The sequence below is a fragment of the Dermacentor albipictus genome, chromosome 1 (genome assembly GCF_038994185.2).
Source record: "Dermacentor albipictus isolate Rhodes 1998 colony chromosome 1, USDA_Dalb.pri_finalv2, whole genome shotgun sequence".
Classification (NCBI taxonomy): Eukaryota; Metazoa; Arthropoda; class Arachnida; order Ixodida; family Ixodidae; genus Dermacentor; species Dermacentor albipictus.
The window spans coordinates 323,042,668-323,063,081 of NC_091821.1; the positions used below are offsets into that span (position 1 = coordinate 323,042,668).

Below are 20,414 nucleotides of genomic sequence, written 5' to 3' on the forward strand. Positions count from 1 at the left end.
CGGAGTTCATGTGAAAGCTACGCGAACAACTAGTTCCCTCTTGAAATACAGTGCAACAGGACGGCACAACAGAAAGGAAGCCTGTGCTCGTCTTCCTGTCTGTTGTGCGGTCCGGTTGCGCTGTATTTCAATATGGTTCTCATGTCAAAATACCAACTAACCCAGCATTCAACTCTCTTAAGTTAGTTCCCTTGGCAGCGCTCCTTGAAGCCGAAACTGACTGGACAAAGCGTGTCGTCGATGTCCCCCCCCGCCTATCCGCGTTTCGTCGCGTCTGCGAAATCACCGCCGGTCCGGCCCCGCGAGCAGCTTGCGTTATCTCCTCGCTGCCTGCCGCATTGGCTTAGCGCTTCAATGCCGGCGGGCAGCCAAATTTACTTCGTCATCCCGTTGGGCGCCACGTCGGCGCTGTAGCGCCAACCCCGCTCTTTGGGCTTTCAGGTACTGCAGGCACGGCGTCACATCAGTCTGTAGCGTCGACCACATGGTATTAATTTCTTTTTTTTCCCCGTCGCTCAGCGAGTTATGTTCCTATCTGTTTTAGTTTACGCGTTTTTACTTACACAACTCGTACGGGCGTGTTTGCGACAGCTTTCCCGGAGAAATTGCATTTTGGCTAAACTTCGTTCTCATCAAAAGGCCTGAAAGGACATTTCTTCGGTGGTGGAGCCCAACGGAATGACGAAGTAAATTTGCCGCCCACCGGCACTGATGCGCTAGGCCAACGCCCCAGGTAGCAATCTGGGGGCGAGGACTTACGGAGTCGCCATCTGTCGGAAGCGCCCTAGTTGCGTAGTATGCTCCTTCCTCACAGCAGGCTATCCGCGCTGTTGCTGCCGTGCGGTCCCGTGCTCCTGGGAAGCATGCCGCTACGTGCTCTATCTTGCGCGCACGTCTAGAAAGGCTTGGCAATATAATTGATCCCTACGGTGACACGTCGCGCCGAAGCACCTCCGCTGGAGATGAAACAGCCGTCGTCAGCGCCTTCCCCAGATCGTGGCGACGATATAGGTTGGTACATCCTGTTGTTTTCACCCACTGGCTGTTGGCCCGTTCCGCGCTAATGTCATCATCAATGCAGGTGCGCGCGCGGTCTATGCGTGGCGAGTGCCCAGGAGAACGTTTTCTGCAGGGAGGTGACAGATGTCATTGCTAAAGGAAAGGATGGCTGCATTACACGGCATATTTTCCCAGCATGTCTGAATCCTGATGGCCTCAAGACGGCTTACTTCGCTTTCCGGGAGCTCGGCATGGAAATAGAAGGAGAGCTACACAAGTGAGCAAAATATGCGTTCATTACTAGGTTACTAGGTTAACACATTGAAAAAGCTACAATGCGCTCAAGGCATTCCGAGGGCGTCATCATAGGGCAGCCGGTGTCGCGTCGTTTCGTCCTGCTAGTAACAGCGCAAAATGCAGACAAGAGACGAGACAAGAAGACACTACAAGCGCCTGGTGGCGCTGTTACTAGCAGGATGGATAACCAACAAGCCCAAGCTGCTATTCTAGCGTCGTTTCGGTTTTCCAGTCGGCGCTCTTGCAGCCAAGCACCGAACACAGATGCTTCAAGCCATCGCAAAACACTGTCGGACTCTGTTCGCGCAGCTCACCAGACCGCTAAGCACGAGTGGGTTGGAACGCGAGCGATCCGGCACTTGCGTTGCGGGCCGTAGTTGCTGATTCGCGAATGCGCACAAGCGAGCAGTACGGCGAGGAAGAGCAGGGAGCGCGCGTACCTGCTGGCAGACTAACCGGAAGTCGTATAGGTTCTCGTTCGACCGGTCGACAGCGTCTGCTCCTGGTGGCATCACCAGACGCACCCTGGTGACGTCACGAGGAGCGCTGGTTATACCGGAAGGGCCAGGAGCGGAGCACGGGATTTTTTTCATTATTTTTATTTTATTGTTGATTATGACGGCATTCTGAACTTGATGCGTGTGTTTACTTGAAATGTTTAAAAAATATTGGAGGTCGTGTAGGGGCCCTTTAACCATCTCCGAGATTTCAGTACGAGGGCGTTAAGTTTTATTCTTTCTTTCTTTCACTAAGCACCAGTCGCAGTATAGTCATTTGGCCAGAAATCAAGTCTGCGACGGTGCACGCAGCAGCAAGCCACCGCCGCGGCCAGAGAAAAAAGAAACCAGACAGGGGAGGGTGCAAACATGCATTCCACGAGCGCGCACAGAGTATCGTCAGCGCAGTAGCAGGACCGAAATACTGAACAGAATGAACGCGTCGGTCCGGCCGAGCCAAGTCGAGGAAAAGCGGCGCTAAATCCACTGAGCGCTTTAGGAATTGAATTTTACGACGCATACAACGAACACCACTTTAAGTTCCTCTGCTCGTGAAAAGACAATGGTGACCGAGTGAATTAAGGGTTCTATGGGCTGCCCATTACTCTGGGTGGACTTCTGAGGCTGCGTTCGAGGCTTATAGCGCCGACAGCCTTTCTAGAAACGAATTGCTAAAAGGCATCGCATGCAGTTAGAGCCGGGTGAACGGCATGGAATGAAAAAAAAAAAATCAACGCGATCTTGCAGTTTCCCGTAAATGAAAAAGACAAGTCCTGCCTAGAAAAATAAAAGGAAAAATAAGAAAAGACCTGACGAAGACACAACTTTAGCTATTCTACGCAATTCAGGCGGTTTGGGCTAGATTTCGGCACGGGGCACATTCCATAGGGAGAGATGCCTTGCCCTAAGAGCCTGCTTATCTTTGTGAAGTGCTTAAACCAACTGAAGACAAGCGAAAAATAACAAAAAATAACCTGAAGCAAAAGTATTGCCGTGGGCAACTGCAAATTTTATCTCGAAGCAACGCGAGAACTTTTATCGGGACCGCTGGGTGGGCGTCCGCCGTCACGCCTACCACGAGAAAATGGCAGTGAATCCATCTAGCTGGCCTTTCTTCTTCAGACCGCGAGGTATGCGGAGACCGACGCGGAAGCGCTGACGGCAGGTAGCACTTTCATCGTTCGCCGTTTCAGCGCTGCAGCCTGCGACGTCGGCGGATTGTGACCCTTGGTTCCTGCGACGCAGCAAGACGAAAACCTCGTTTCGCTGAAGTACAGGGTGTGGTACATAGTTCTCCGCTCATCTGCCTGCACGCCCTTTCTTCTCCATACCTCCCGCGAGGCTGACGTTAACGTGAACGCTGGTCTGCTAAAAGCTATTGCTGCCAAGCGTCCTGACGGGGCACTTGTATTTTTTTTTAAAAGTTTACTATCTTAAACACACGAAAAAGCCATATAGATTAGGCCTAAAACTTACGCCGTGCGGCGAGTGAGCGTCGTCCGCCGGGAAGTTTCGAATGCAGGGCGGATGAAACTTCAGCCAGTTTAATGAGTTTTGAAAGCGGCGCTGGTGGAGATTGTGTTTTTGCTTCTACTCAACTCCAATAATTTTACGTCAAATGTCAAACCTCGTACAACTCCTATTAGTGGAGCACGGTTTATAGGATTACGAGGGGGAGGGGGGGGGGGGGGAAGGGGTTGTTCGACAGCGCCTGACTTGAAACTTTGTGTGATTTTAGTAGCGTCCGTATAATGAGTATCTTAGCTTTGCGCCTAGCTTTCATTATTTTCAGCATGTTCCCGCATAAAGCGTTCCCGAGAGGCACAACGACGCTGCAGTGGCTCGACTGTAAGCGAATGGACGGCGTGCCCGTATCGACTGAATTGGCTGAAAGCGTACCTACATCTCCTCGTTAGATTCAGCGCGTTTGTAAATCGGCATTTTTACTTTACAGCAAGTGAGTACTTAACGTGAAGGACTAATTTGTTAGGTGTCCGAATAAGCGCATGACAATTCCTGCATCCAGGCTTGTTGCCAAGCGATATCGTAACGGTACAAGCGCTCCTGACAAACTAGTCCTGAGCATTGTAACGCCTCGAGAATTTCACCAGCAATGAGCCCTGCTGTCTACCCGATACTTGGAAAGAGAGTAATAGGAAAGAGAGATAGGCTACGGAAGAAGAAAGAGGCCAAAGTTGCGTTGGAGACGCACACGAACCGAAGTGTTGATCACTCAGTTCGGTTTTGACTTCAGAAACTTAAGGGGCGCTCTCGTGTCTTTCTACTTGGACGGCGCTTTTCATCGGACATTAACGAAGATTAACAAGCGATGCAATTAGCTTGTAGCAGAGCTACGCCCAGCAGGACGTCACGGCGATCGATGTACTCCTGACTCAGGACATCCGACTTTTTGTATGCGCACAGTGTGCCACTTCGCGGGTGCAATTTCACAGGTCCTTCTTGGACTTCATGCTGGACGCAAACTTGCTTGAACATGTCTGATGTTTTCTCTATGTATTGTGGCTCGGAGTATGTTCTCGAATAAAATAGAAGTGCGTTGCTCGTCGCCAGGCTACTTGCCCACTGACAGTGCGAGGCTATTTCATTTACATCGGATGACTCTTCTATTGTTACTAATTCAGGCGACTAAAAAAAATGTCACCTGTGGATCATAGCACGATTTCTTCACTTAGGGGCCATTAAGCTTGACGAGCAGCACAGGATTTGGTTACAGATGATAATGCGCGATTAGCTTACTAACATAGTTCCATAAACATTCATTAAGCAAGGTATATAAGGTCTCCTGTGCCAACAATGGCACCGAAAAAGAGCAGCAATGAAATTATACGCATTTGGCTGAAACTTCGAGCCAAGCAGCAGTTTTGAGGCAGCCGTCCCTCGAAAAGTGCTACAACATACATCGGTGGTTCACTTAATGTACTAAGGAAAGAAGGTAATTGGAAAATGGTGTGCTATAGAGAAGGAGATAATTAATAGCATGCTAAAAAAAGTTTATTGGAAAATTCGTGAAAGAGGGAAGACATATTGGAGGGTAACAATGAAACTATATAGGAGCTATGGAACGCGTAGCGAGCCATGGAATGTAAAATGATACGTGAAACGTTAAGGGACATGACGGCAGTGGTATTAATAAGAGGTAAAAATGCGGGCACTCAACATTTCGACATTAAGAGCAAAAAAGGAAAGTTTCGCAGTTCATATAATGCGCAAAGCCGAGAGTAACAAGAACGCCAAGTACAGGCAAGGGTAATCGAGAATGGCGGGAGTTTAGGTGGTGTAATCAGGGAAGGAAAGTTGCCGAAATACGACGGATGCGGTTGACGCAAGGCAAGTGCAATAATTTGGAGTGCAAAACGACACCTTCGGGATGCTGTCTACATAACCTATACGTTTATGATGGTGATGAAACAGAGTGGCGCAATGGAAATTAACACAGTGCCGTCATAACCATAGCTCTGTCACTTAAAGATGGAGCAGAACTGCTAAATGGAACACTGATACAGTGAAAGAAATTTAAAAAAAAGCAAGAAGCCGGAGCGGGGCGTTCCGTAAAGGCAGTTCCGGTTAAGGTTTAGCACATTTTGCCCAGAAACTACACTAATCCTCACCAGGATATCCTGCAAAAAGATCAAAAGATTTTGTGTTCGTGGCAAAGTACCAATTGCAAGAAAAGATTATTGAATGGCAAATGGAAGCACTCCCATAAGCGGTCTCCCTTTTACACGTTGTGATGTTCTTTTTACCTGTAAGCGCGTGTATTAGCTAAGCCCAATTTTATTCGTCAGCATAGAAACGACAAAGAATGAATGAACCGGTAACCTATGAGATGAAATCATAGTCGTAGACAACGCAGGCAAAAAAGAAAACAATAACAGAGGCCCGGCAACAAACTTTATTATGGTAAGGGCAATATCTGGCCCGTGATGGCATGTACACAGGCGCCATCCAGGCAGCCATGTTTATCTGGGGAGAAAAATTACATGATCGAAGTGAAAGGCTCACGTAAGCTCTGTCTCTCATAGAGTTTCGTTGTATATAAGCAAAGCACTTCTGCGGAGAACTTGGAATACATTCTAGAGCCGTATCAAAGCGATGTTCTAGAGAAAAAAAACAAAAAAAACATTAGCTTACCACGAGCTTCTAAACTAGGCAAAAGAAGGCTCTGAAGGTACGTTGCCTCTTAGAATTATTTAGTTTGCTTTCTTAAAATCTTGCTTTATCTAATATTTCCTCTATGAGCTTTAGTTCGCTTTATTCTCTTACCTTAGCACAGGATAGAAAGTTGCTCTTTACACTGGCTAAATAAGCACCCTGTTTCTCCTTTTCTTGTTCCCTCCTTCTCCTCTTCCTACATTTAGTAGATTCGCAGAACAAAAAGCAAACCGTATTCCAAGACGAGCGTTCAATAAAGTTGTCTATGAGACGCTGTATGCCCTGAGCGAGGACCTGTGTGCTTGAGAGACAAAACTTCAGTAGCCATGCTTGTTACGAGCCAGAGTTATTGCGTTAAGTTTATTAATTAGCACAGCTCAGCGCTGTAAGGCCTGTGCACGTCCTGTTAGGCTTAGAGCGAACCACAGTAATGAGGTTAGGCCTGTGCATGCGAGAACTTCTTGAAGCAGAAAGGCTCCGCGCTGATAACGTCAGCGATATTTGTGTCTTTACCAATGCCGAGCAAATTAGATTAGTGCATTCGTCGACTTGGAAACGTCGCAGGGACTTTTTTTGCTGGCACCCTTGCAAGGAGCTTCTCGAGAACGCTGGCAGTCTCGCAGAGCCAGTTCTCTTCAAAGGCAATAGCGACTCGCTGTCGACTGCATGCGGCTTATCAAAAGTTCATCTCTTACGACGCGTAAAGCGCTCACACGGTCCTTTGCGCCGGGAGAGCGGCTGAGCAGAAGCCTGGGGCGCGATCGGAGATATTTTGATCGATACGCGTTCTGTTCAGTTGCTGCAACGTCACAAAGTTGCAGTATGCGAAATTTGTGACAGCGGGGCGGAGAGAGCAGCCAATCAGGAAGCGGTCACCTCCCCGGAAGTTTACCTCCGTCGTTTGTCGTCTGTTTGCAAACAGTATACTACAAAGCCAAATGTTTCTCGTCTTCCAATTGAATGAAATCTTTGTCTAAAAAAATGTATTTTTTCTTCTCAAGCCCAAACACGCTTTCGAATAGCAGTACGTGTGACTACTGCAATTTATAACTATTAGGTTCTTTGCGTCGTCCCTAGGTGGTGTCGCGCACAGCGAGAAGGAAAAAGAAAAAAAACGACGGGAAGAGTGGCGCACTTTTCAAGAGGCAGCGACACATCCCAGTGGCTCGCTGGCACCGATGATATTGTCGATTTCTCTGTGCAACCAACGAATTATTTGTTTCGAGAAAGAAAAACGACGCCGGAATTCACTTTCTGTCATTTCTTCAAACGCATTTCGCACCGCCACCCGCTCTCCTCCTTCCTCTAGAAACGCCAGCGCAACAACCTAAGTTTCCAACGGAAGCGCCATTTTCTAGAATTAAACTATGGATCAGATTCAAACGTGCCATTCCGCAGCCGAAAAGGCCGCCTGTTGGATCCAATCCAATCCACCAGACGCGCCATGCGAAGCCGTATGATCGCTCCAAACTTCTCAACTCCCGTCGCGTTCGGACGAAATGCTCGGTGGGCGGATGATTGACAGGAGCGTGACGTCATTTTGACGTCACCAAAAACGGGGCGGGGCCCCGCGGCTGGCGACGTCGGTGCGGAGTAGACAAATCGCGCGCGCCGGTAACCGAACGAACGCGCCGAACAACCATCTCCGATCGCACCCCAGGTTCATTTTCTGTGATTCGAAGCCCTATTGGCGTACACACTTAAATTTACACCATTTGGGTTGCCACACAACGATAATCGTCATCTGTTTCGTCCGCATTTCCTTTCTTGAAAACGCTGCGCCCGCTACTTTGATGTCGAGAATGCTCCGTCATGCTGATAACGCGCATATCGTTCGTGACTCGGAAGAACCGGGCTCGCAGCGTTAAAAGAAGGAAATGCGGACAAGAAACATGACGATTATCGTTGTGTGACAAGATACGACCCAAAAGGTGTAATTTTGTTTAAGAGTGTAGGTACAGTCTTGGTCAAAAAACTTGAACCCGCTGTGAACGGCCGGGGAGCGGCTGCGCTCCGCTATCGCGGTGCTGCTGCCGCCGGCGCGCGCCGCTGCTCCCTTGCACCGAGGATAAAGAGGGCGAGGGAAGCATGCCTCTTACTCTCAAGCATGCTTCGATAACAGGGATCGTGAAAAACTAGTGCAGCGTTCGCTCTGCCAGCTGCGAGGTCGTCTTGCCGCCGCCGTGGTACGCCGCTTCGTGCGAGTAAAGGCGCTCGCCTGGGCAAAACCGCCCGGCTTCCATGCAGCGCATTATAGTACAAAAAATTTCCTCATTATCGAAATTGATTACAATTTTATCCTACGCATTCAAAGGCGAGAGCCTTAGCATTATGTTTTTAGATAAACATTTTGAATGTGTTTCTGAGTGCGACGAAAACAAAAGTTAAAAAATACACTAACATCTCTCAGTGCTGTCTAGCATTTTCCAGGTTTTATTGTAATAAGCGGGCAATTCAATCATGGTTCGTTTAGAAAAGACCAGAAGCAGTCATTTCGACTACAAAGGCTCTCTTCGGGAAGGGCCTGTAACCACCGTTGTAATATTTGAAATACGTTGACCACACTTCTCCATTAAGGAACGACCAAACGAGTGCGTTTGGCGTTGACGATTTTTAATTAAACCCACAGTGAGATTATGAAAACATTTAGGGACTAGAAGATGTTTGCCCTGCATGGGTAGCCGATTGAGTTAGACCCATTCCCTGGGCATTTTGGAATGTGCCCACTACCTCGCCTTTTTTCATATCTTCATGCATACTGCCTTATTGTCGTTAGGGTCCACTTTCACGCACACATGAGGCCAGTGTAAGTTCATCCCCTTTGCATTGTGCATCACGCGTTTGAATCACCCAAAGTAGACCAGGGCCACAAGATTACAGGATTCTCTCACAGTGAAGGCGTCACACCGGCGGTGCTGTCGCTGTCACGGGTTCACTGGAAGGAGTATTTTAGATATAGTTTACTGAGGTATTTTTCGTCTCTACGAGAGAGGGCTTCACGGGCAGTTTAAAAGAAAGGGCTATACGTAGCGTCCTTTCAACCAGAGACCTTGGCTAGTTTACAGTCAAGCACATGGGCAAGCTGCAATTGTTCGGGGCAACCACAGACCAAGCCACACACAATGCCTTGAAGGCATGCTCCCCCCTGTGATTTCGTCGAGAGACGCAGGTGCCACCCTGAAGCTTATGCTTTCTTGATTAATTTGCTAATTGTGTCATTCATGATTACAAATACGAGATGCCATTGTGGCACGTCTTTTAATATATCATTAGGCTGCTGAAGTCAGATCTCAGCTACGATCCTCGCAAATGCGCAGGTCTATTCACAGCGCTGTTCCTTAAATTTGGTCCCTGAAAACAATTACTAATGATTACAATACTTGGAATTGTGAAGTTTGAGCCTATCACGTTTGACAGCGGTTGCCAGAGACCCCCGCCCGTTCATCCAGCATACGCTGCAAACGGCATGCTAGCCGGTCGTGTGGCTTCCGCTTCGCCACCGTCGCGTTCGCGCCGCGCTCGCCGTACTAGTTTTTCACGAGCGCTGTTATCAAACGACGCTTGAGAGTGAGAGACATGCTTCCCTCACCCTCTTTATCCTCGGCGCAAGCGAGCAGCGGCGTGCGCCGACGGTGGCAGCGCCGCGATAGCGGAGCGCAGCTGCTCCCCGGCCCTTCACAGCGGGTTCAAGTTTTTTGACCAAGACTGTACGTCCTCCACTCTTAAAAAGGTTGCACCCTTTGGGGTGTATATTTGTCCCACAACGATAATCGTCATCTGCCTAGCTTGCGTTTCCTTTCTTGAAAACTCGGCGCTCGCTACTTTCCTGTCGAGAATGCTGCGTCATACTGATAACGCGCGTGCCGTTCGTGACTGGGAAGTACCGGGCTCGCAGCGTTAAAGAAAGGAAACGCGGGCAAGACGGATGACGATTATCGTTGTGGGACAAGCCCCAAAGGGTGTAAAATTTTCTAAGAGTGTCACTTGCGGAAATAAGCGTGCGCAAGGCGGCGCGCTTATTTCGGCAGTGCTTGTGGTGTCGTCTCGTGTCCCGTCTACGTTTTGCGCTGTTAACACCAGGATGGAAAACTAACAGGCCCAAGCTGCTATTCTAGAGAATTCTTGCCGCGAAAGCGCCTTTCGTGGCGGGCGTTCTTAAGCACGCCGCCTTGCACGCGCTTATTTCCGCAAGCGAGGACGTACCTTATAGCAGATAAACTGGCTGCTGCACCACATACTTCAGACACAGTGAAACCAGTTCCCTTGTCTCCATCGGATGCGAAGCGTCTCTTTTGCGACTTGCGATACAGATTTCTATAGCATTGGCCATTCTTTTCGCTTCTCTGTAAACCTCAAAATTGATCGCCCGCTATAGACACGCTCCTGCAGCGGTTACGCTTGGAGGTGACCTACACGTCCTGCTTATTGCATCGTGTGGAGAAGGGCGCCTGCGTGCACGCGCATTGGCACCACGGATGCTTCATCAGTGAATCACTGTCTCACTGACTGCAAGCAAAATGGCCAGTGTCAAAATATTGTTAGCAGACCTCTGAAGGACTTTAGATCATCGTCTTTTTCCTTCGCAGAAACTGGTTGAGGCATGGACGTGCCCCACCCTATTGGGAAAAAACAGCGTCTTCCATTGATTGCAGTGCCTTGCACCGTGAAAGCAGCGCGTTTTTTAAGCGAAACATTGCGAACATCGCCTGACTTTGTGACCGTGGGTGCTGCGGCCCTTGCCGAATAGGTCAACCAATCACAGCAGAGCATGCGCGCCGCTGGGTTGCTTGCAGCACCACCAGATGGCGCTTGCCTCCGCGCATCCGCGGGAATGGCTGTGCGGGGGAAAGAAAAAAGAACCAGAAAGCTTGCGTTCGCGCATCTGCAACTGCACGGTAATGAAGAAGTAAACGCTTCTCGCGAATACAATGGATTCGAATTTGCTGCATACATATGCGCAAGCTGGCTCTGAAACCACCCGCCGTGGTTGCTCAGTGGCTATGGTGTTGGGCTGCTGAGCACGAGGTCGCGGGATCGAATCCCGGCCACGGCGGCCGCATTTCGATGGGGGCGAAATGCGAAAACACCCGTGTACTTAGATTTAGATGCACGTTAAAGAACCCCAGGTGGTCGAAATTTCCGGAGTCCTCCACTACGGCGTGCCTCATAATCAGAAAGTGGTTTTGGCACATAAAACCCTATAATTAATTAATTGGCTCTGAAACCATGCTGTATTGAAGGCGTCCGTCGTACTCGCTAGTGTGCATGCGTGCGCGCGCATTGTAGCCGTTCTGTTTAAGCATGCCTGTGCGACACTGAAGATAAGGTTTGTTTCTCGCATTTTCCTTTCGACTATGCGGATACCTATGTTCTTGAACCTAATTACACAAGCCTAGATAACGCCACACTCTTAATAGTTTATTTCTTGTTATTTCTTATTACTATAGCTTATTTCTTATTATTTCTTAATATTGTTCCTTCATGCAGGCGTCAACGAGGGTTTATTGCGCAGCAGCCTGCCTGCATGTTTACATTTCGTGCACGTTCACCGCACTCCTTCTGTCAGAGTCACATCCGTGACGTGTTGGTGCAACAATTTCAGTATTTTGAATCGATGACTCAACAGATGACTGCACTTTGTCGCCATGTTGTGAAGTCGACCCGAAGTAAACAAATCCAGCAGTCGTTCGAACGCGTTCGAACAGACCACATATTATGAGCCTGCCTCTCATTGGTATTATCGCACCGATCACAAAGCCGAGGCAATTGCTGCGGTTGCACTTGCCTTGGTGCACTAAAATATATAAGCAGACAGCTTCTGAAGCTCAAATACACACAGTCTAGCCTTCGCCAAGGGCCCGGGCTGAGATCATTTCCTTCCACCGGAGGTTAGGCTTAGCCTGCCGGCTGAGTACAATCCGCGATCGATCCGTGTGAGCTCCGGAATACACAAGCCTGACGAAGAAACGTCACTCTATAATTCAGCTTTGGCCTCAGTGTTTCTAAATAATCAATTTCTTCTTTACAGCGTCCGCAGAAGAAGTTGCGAACGCCGATACGACGCATTATACACACACACACACACACACACACATATATATATATATATATATATATGTGTGTGTGTGTGTGTGTGTGTGTGTGTGTGTGTGTGTGTGTGTGTGTGTGTGTGTGTGTGTGTGTGTAATGCGTCGTATCGGCGTTCGCAGCTTCTTCTGCGGACGCTGTAAAGAAGAAATTATATATATATATATATATATATATATATATATATATATATATATATATATATATATATATATATATATATATATATATATATCATAAAAGTAAATCATTGAAGGCAACATTTTTTTCGGTCTGATACGGGCGTAAGCTTTAGTTGCAGTGAGAAAGCGCATATACCGTCGCTGTGGGCGGCATTCATGTAAGCACCAATTGAAACTGAGCGTGGATGTTGACAGTGTAAATTACTCCCCCGTCAGCGTTCTCCGCCGTGGCGCCGTCGTTAAGTAGTGGGCTTCTGATCTGCAGGCTAAATAATCGAATGCTGGAGGCTGAATATTTTTCTTAGGTTCCTTTTATTACACTGAAATGTTCTCTGTCGCGTTCCTTAGCTCAAAGAAATAAATGCGGTAGGCAGGCACTGCGTACTTCTCACTCTAGACCTGCTTTTCACACCAGTACCCGGCGTCTCCCATTATATATGCCGCGCCAGTCGAGCGCCTAAGTATACAGCGAGGTGTACTGGGCCCATAATCCGGCATGACACCGGATACTGGGTTTTACAATAAGGCAGCAGACACATATTGTTTCTCAAAGTACTACGTAAGTTGCTCGCGAGGTTGGCTGCCCCGAAATTTAGTAACTGCTTTGTGAAGAGTAATTTATGTGCGTTTTTCTTCTTTTATTTGTGTTCCATGACCAAATCCTTCATTCGTCTCTTGTTATTGTGTATTTATAATGTTTTATCCTTCAATTTCTTTATGTAGTGCTTCCTTATAGTTCGTTAACTCTCCTGCTTTGGTCTTCTTTTTCTTGGCTAAGAGATTGGCATAGCCGCGCCACCAACAACAACAACGACGACGCCTCTGTGTGGTCTCCATTGAACGTGAACAGTAAAGGCAGTCCATCTGCGAGTATCTGGTTCGATCGCTGAGCCATCGCAGCTTCACCTGCGACCACCTATCTGGTACCTGCGGCTGGTGATGCTAGCAGCCTACATACGGTGCTCCTCCTTTCCCTTCAACTTTCAGTACATTAACAAAATATTCAACAAACTAGCACGAGCGCTGACACGCGTACACTGTTGGCAACGGTTCTGAGCCCCGTGTGCTCGCTCTTGTGTTCATGTCGATCGGCTAGTTGGACGGAAAGAATCATCTAGAGTATTTGGCTCCTGACCAGACACAACATCGCTGAAAATTCGCGTAGCACGTGTACACAATACGAACAAGGCCACAGACGACGCAGACATGCACACTTGCTCTTAAAGCGGCTTCTCCAAGGGCCACGAGGCGGCTAATAGGTATTTTTGTTCTGCTGCTCAGCCAAATCGAGCGGGCGTCAGTCTAGGAGAAGCGATCCCCCGAGCCGACCCCTGCCTCGAGTGGCCACCTGCAAGCCCTCTCTTTAATGCCTGCGGCAGCGTCTGCAGCAGCGGCAAGCGTTTTAAAAACGATGCGTCAGCAGCGCGTTGCTTCGCGCTTCAAGCCGCAGGGAAGATGAGCGCTCTTCCGCATCGTGGAATCGATTTCGTGGCCACGACTTGACCGGACGGTGGTGATGACGATGCAGCCCTCACTTTTGTGTGGCACACCTCGTCGACTGGTTGGTTGGTTGGTTTGCCTTTATGTATGGCTCAACCTGTTCAACCTTCTTCTTTTGTTCTCTCTCGCTTGTCGCGGTGCTGTACATTTATAATTTTGCTTTGACCTCGCTCTAGCTCTCTTATGTTCAGCACGCCCCCTCGAAAGCTAACATCAGCGCGGTGTCATCTTCGTGTTGACGGCGCAGGCATGAAGATGGGATCCGAAAAAGCCGCCTCGAGAATGACCGAAACAGCGAATTCCTTTTTCCTCGTGTTAGCTCGCGCATATTTCTTCTTACGTTTCCTTTTTTTCGATGAACGCAGAGCGGGCCTTCGGGAGGAAAATGGGAGCCGAAAGGCTCGAATTGTTGTCTTGGAAGCCAAGCTTCCGTCCTTCGTTTTTTATTTTATGCTAGAAAGCTGCCGGATTTGGCAAACACAGTAACATGGATTGGAGTAAGTTTGCTTTTGTTATTGTTAGTCGCTGGACGCATTGTCAGCTTTAGTAGAGGAAAGCATGCATACTCGGAGAAGTGAAAACGATTCGCGTCGAGTCCCTTTATTCGTGTTTTTTTTTCTGCTTTTCTTGTTTGTGCACAGTACCAAGGCAGAGAGAGAAAAAGCGAGCAATAAAAACACGGCATGCCCGTACATACAAAAACACAGACACCTGCACGTGAATGCAGATGTATAAAGAAACAGCGCCACCAAATGGGAACGATACTAAGGCACAAGGGTGGGCAAGCATGTTGTTTGACATTTAAAAGAGAAAGCTTTTTCGCTGGCATAAGATGTGTTTTCTCATAACAGCTTGTCTGATGGAAACCCTGTTTAAGTATGCTAGTGGGGCCACTTGTGAAATGCACACAAATAAAAAAAATTAAAGAAGGAATATTGGATGGCTTGTTTTGAAAGAGCGGGTTGCTAAATATACCGCAGCAGAGGATTGGGTTGCATATGTGACAATGTTGCAGCATGTACTAAAAGAAAAACGAAAAAAAAGTTATTGTGCGTGTTGACGTTGAACGATAAAAGAACAAAAATTTGTTGTTGCCAACTTCTGCTGCTGACCGCTAAGGTTAAAGCGAGCTGCCAGGTGATTATCGCACAGACGAGCTTAATTTTCTGGCATTATAGTTAGCTGACTGGTGGTAAGGAATATCGCTGACTTTGTAAGCAAAACGAAGTTCGTGTTCCTGAGAGACGAGAAAATTCTCCTCGAGGTCTATTTCTGCACTCGATCAAAATAATCAGGTGGTTTCTGAAGTGGCCGCCACCTTTTTAATGCGTAGAGTGAAGTGAGTATGTAAAGCAAAAGGCAACACGATCGGTCGGAAGCACTGTGCTCTGCTCGCAGGTAGCTTTGCTCAGCAAGAACGAAGTGCACCGGGAAATGAACAGCACCGATCAGAACACGGAGTAACGGTGCGTATCTATGCAGAAATGTATCCCATAAAACACTTGAAAATCGCGTGTGAGAAGGCACGTGTAAGTCTTGAGTAAAAGCAGCGAATCCGTGCGAACGCGTGCCCAAGGCCCACGTGAGGCCCAAGAGCCTGCGATCGCCTCCTGGCACCGCTCAAGCTCGCCTGACGTCAATTGGGGCACAGTACGCATGGGCGAAAAACGTCGTGCCTCTGAATAATATAGAAAGGCACTGCGCCGGAATTGACGTCACGCAAGCTTGAGAGGGCGCCAGGAGGCGCTCGCAGGCTCTCTGGCATGCCAATAATTTTTATTAACTTTTTTTTTATCTATTTAGAGTAGGATAACAGTATCCCCCCCCCCCCCCCCCCCCCCCGTTACAAAGGGAATGCTCACAGATCAGCAGTAGCAGCACGACGCGTTCGCAGGAGTCAGTTAGTTTTGCTCAAGACTAAGTAGATATTAAGGGGAAATGACAACCTTAAAGGGAAAATAAATAGAAAAGTAAGTTGAACTGTATTAGTAAACTAGACTCCCACAATATCATAAAGAAAGGCCGCTCTTGCCGTCAGAAAAGATACGGTAACCCAGAAGAGAACAAGGACGAGAGACGGGTGGCGAAGACTACTCGAAGTTACCACTCCAGCTTACCGTGACGTCATATGTTTTGACGGCATCTGCTCAAGACTCGTAAATTTTTTTTATCGGTTCAGATAGACTACATTGCTATCTAAAGGAGCCAGACTGAACTTGGCAAGTTTCCAGAACTCTTACAGTGGCACAACAGCCTGAATGCCAGAAAATGCTTGGAACATCGTGACGTCACACTGATGTACCAGCACTGCGGTTGTGGCGAGAAATTAAGACAGAAGTGGCCCAGATTTTCTCCTTCAGTAATTAATTCCTTATTTAACTAAAATAGAGTTTTTAAATGTACCTCTATTAGCCTAAGCTGATTTAGTGTTTCTCTTTACTGCCTCCTCAAGTGTCGATATCGAGACGAGAAAAATACCACATATCGCCTGACTCAACGGTAGCCAGTTCATGAAACAGTCGCCTACACGAGTCAAGAAAGCGATTAAAGGTTGCCATTCGCTTACGCATTGCAATAAAATGCGAAGTATACGTGGTCCACTGGTCGACAATCTGGCACCAATCACAGAATAAAGAATTGGTGCACAGGGTCACTCGCCGTATACACCCAAGTAAGCATTCCAGGCGGCATTAAGTAATATGACTGGTTATGACCCCATGTGTTGGTTATTCTGACAACTAATATTAGTGTGTGAATATTACTGAATGTCGAGCTGGAATGCAAAGGCGTTCCAGCTGGACATGTATGTCTATGCTCCTTTCTATCTTTATCTCTACTTTGTTATCACTTTACCTCCCCCTCCTCTCTTCCCCAGCGTAGGGTAGCAAACCGGATTTTCCCCTCTGGTTAACCTCCCTGCCTTCCCCTTTCCTCTGTCTCTCTCTCTTTACTGAATGTCACTTGACGTCACAAAATTTGCATTAGTAAGATCTTTATGAGGGCTAGTTGGTTCATATTTAGAACTGAGGTTGAACAGCGCGAATAAAAGTTTTATTCACGCTGTTCAACCTCAGTTATAAATACAATACTCATGTTGCGATAAACCATTATAAACTGATGTGGTGATGCCAGAGTTGGAACGACGCTAGAGGCCACATTTTGTGACGATTTATTTCGCTTTGAAGCCAATAGTATTCCTGGCATTACCAGGCCAGTTTATTTGCAGTTTTATAGGTTAACCAAGAACATAGGCTTATCCCGAAAATAGTCTAAAAATGTGGGCCAATCCGAAAGGTAGCGCAGTCTAAATAATTGAACAGTTCCCGTGGGTATGTTCCTCTGGGTATATGTCGCGTTCTTCAGTGAGCCCCTCTGATGCCAAGTTGGGTCAGCCTGAACGTGCCATTGGGCGTGCGTGGACTTCGCGGCGGCGCCGCAAGATGGCGCAGAGTGTCCAGAGAGAATGACGAAGCTGATTGACGGCGCTGCTAGCGTGTACGCCTTGACCGAAACGCATCTGCGAGGTTTGGAGTAGCCACCTGTTATTGACAATCTTGCATGGGAGGGCTACAACAAAATGACTGGGTCAAGAAAAGGTGGAGGAGTAGGCGGGCTAATTAGGTGAAGTATGAGGTGGCAAAAGGTAAACGAGACATGTAAGGAACATTTGTAGATTACCGGCACACGGCAAGACGAAAAGACGTGGCTTATAGCACTTACCTATGGACAGGTAGTTATAGCAGAAATAAAAATGAACAATTGATTGATTACATTAGAAGCGATATCAATGAGTTAAAGAAATAGGGACAGGTGGTTTTAGCAGGAGATATGAATGTGAACATGGAGCATTTAGACGGAGATGCGGAATACAATGGTTCTCTAATGCTGGCCCTGTGCGATGAACATAACCATATAGCAGTTAACAGAGGGAATAGGGCCCAAACAATGAAACGTTCCTTTCCTTCGAGCGCTTCCTAACCTTACGTGAGGCCTGCTTACAGCGAAGGACCGATGGAGGAAGCAAGCATACTCTGAAAGCTCCCTTCACCCGTCCTCACGTAAGGAGCGGTTGCCGCCATGCCTGGGTTCGAGATTATCTCTTAAAAGCTTTAGGCGAACACCAGAACACCACTATTCAATAAAAAAGGTTGTATCGTCGCACAATCTCTAAGTTGATGAGCCAATATAGAGAAGCGTGGACGCTATTTTTTAGTTTTGTTTACTAAATCTAAAGAAGCAGTGCATTACAGTGCGATACTTGATGTGCTCCAGCAACGCTGGCCCGCCGGCGTCGTGCAACGCCTAGCAACACCTAGCAACGCTTCCATGCCGCACGCGTGACTGAAACGTAGTGCCTGGCAAAACGTACCGTGCTCGCGCTTCTCCGAAGGTGGGCGACAGCACGCACGCGCAAGCAAACGTCACGTGGTTAAGCAGTGAGGCGAAGCGCTCGTTCAGGGCCAGGAGCGGCGTAAGGACGCATGAAGGTAGCTTGGCCCAAACAAGAAAACGTTCCTTTTAGGGGTGTGCGAATATTGAAATTTTCGATTACGAATCGAATACGAATAAGGCGAAGAACTCTCTTCGAATATCGAACCGAATATCGAATACATGTGTAGTATTAAAAAAATTGCAAGAGAGGTAACAATAGCTTTATTACCCTTTTAAAAATAACATTGCATTTTACAAGGTTGCTTCAAATTAAAGAGGTACTCAATTATAGATAATGGATATGCTAGGAGAATGCCAGCAAACTTTAGAGCAGGAAAAAATCGAGAGGCAGACATAGACAAAGAGACAGGAAGGTGGCTGGACTAACAACTGAACTTTATTCATGAAAACAACGTCCCCCAAGTCCGTACTGAACATGCGCAGGCACAACAAAACAAAAACACGGTCAACACCTTATCTATACACGTCTACAGTTATAAAGAAATAAAAGCTCTTTCTTGGTTAGGAACACAGATGGGGCGCTTACACACTTCTCGGGGCCAAGTTTATAGAAGCGCCCCATCTGTGTTCCTAACCAAGAAAGAGCTTTTATTTCTTGATAACTGTAGACGTGTATAGATAAGGTGTTGACCGTGTTTTTGTTTTGTTGTGCCTGCGCATGTTCAGTACGGACTTGGGGGACGTTGTTTTCATGAATAAAGTTCAGTTGTTAGTCCAGCCACCTTCCTGTCTCTTTGTCTATGTCTGCCTCTCCATTTTTTCCTGCTCTAAAGTTTGCTGGCATTCTCCTAGCATAACCATGTACCAACTAGCCCAACAAGCCACTCTGATGATAGATAATGGACTCAGGTAATGCCCTCAGTCAGGTAAAACGCTTGTTACGGATTGTCGTGAAGGAAAATTAACTGCTCAATATGGCCAGAACGTAAACGCTCTCTATGCACTGTCACATTTCTACCGGTAGAAAAGACTCTTTCACTAGGAACTGAAGTGGCAGGGATCGCCAAGTACTTCCGGGCGAGTGCACTTAAAAGCGGGTACCTGAAGCGGCCAATGGACTGCCACCACTCACAAGGATTCATGCCCCTTTCCAGAAGAGGCTTTTGCGCGTAGCCTGTAACTTCCCTCTCAGGGGCAGATGCCAAATGTGTCTTCTTTTTGTTCATCACTAGATCGTCAAAAGCATTCCATACACTCGATGCCACCAGTGGACACGAAGTCGACGCTGGCACGGCGGTGTCCCCACGGTGTTCCACGGCGGCTTCCTGGAGCTCCCTTGTCACAAGGTTTTTCAGCCAGATCATCTGACCAGATGCCTGATGAACTGTGGCCATAAAGCGCGGATCAAGAAACATGCCTAGGCTGGCCACTTCATCAAATTTCCACTCCGCACAAAGAGCCTTGATACATTTTGAATCAATGTTAGCAAACCCTGAGTTGCCTTTGCAAACTTCAAGGCAATGGGGCATTCCAAAATAATTGAAATTATAAAGCTTGGTGAAAAAGAAACCGAAACTGATCATGTCTCAAATGCCTGAAGCAGATAGACTGAAACAGAGCATACAGATAATGAGCGGATCATGCGAAGTTCTCAGTTAATAAACATGTTCTTAGGAGAATGCGGAGCAAGCATACAATTGGTTAATTGCTCAATTATTCGCAGTCTATCCGAATATTCGCCGTTTCCACCGTTATTCGGCCGTCCTCGGATATTCGTGAATTTCCGAACATGCATTTCTCGAATCGAATACGCTTCGAATATAGAAAATATTCGATTCGTATTCGAAATTCCGAATATTCGCACACCCCTAGTTCCTTTCCTTCGAGCGCTTCCTAACCTTACGTGAGGCCTCCTTACAGCGAAGGACCGATGGAGGAAGCAAGCGTACTCTGAAAGCTCCCTTCACCCGTCCTCACCTAAGGAGTGGTTGCCGCGTGCCTGGGTTCGAGATTATCTCTTCAAATCTTTCCGCGAACACCATTATTCTATTAAAATATGTTGTATCGTCACACCATCTTTAAATTGAATAGCTAATATAGAGAAGCGTGGACGCTTTCTTCTAGTTTCGTTTACTAAAGTTAAAAAAAAGTTGCGCATTACAGTGCAAAACTTGATGTGCTCCAGCAACGCTGGCACGCCGGCGTCTTGCAACGCCTAGCAACGCCTAGCAATGCTTGCATGCTGCACGCGTGACTGAAACGAACATGCCTGGCATAGAGTTTCTCA

The 20,414-nt window shown here is 47.5% G+C and overlaps 1 protein-coding gene and 1 long non-coding RNA gene across 2 annotated transcripts in view; one reads left to right on the forward strand and one right to left on the reverse strand.

Annotated features, from left to right (window-relative positions):
• The window catches only part of LOC135919429 (corticotropin-releasing factor receptor 1-like), a gene marked incomplete at its 5' end in the record, with an annotated part of 177,790 nt that overhangs the window by 49,825 nt on the left and 107,551 nt on the right, over window positions 1-20,414 (reverse strand). The gene's annotated exons all lie outside the window — the stretch shown is intronic.
• Window positions 466-19,643, forward strand: LOC135919390 (uncharacterized). The gene is made up of 3 exons (XR_010569949.2): window positions 466-1,011; window positions 1,082-1,276; window positions 19,360-19,643. It is a non-coding gene; the product is annotated as an uncharacterized lncRNA (long non-coding RNA).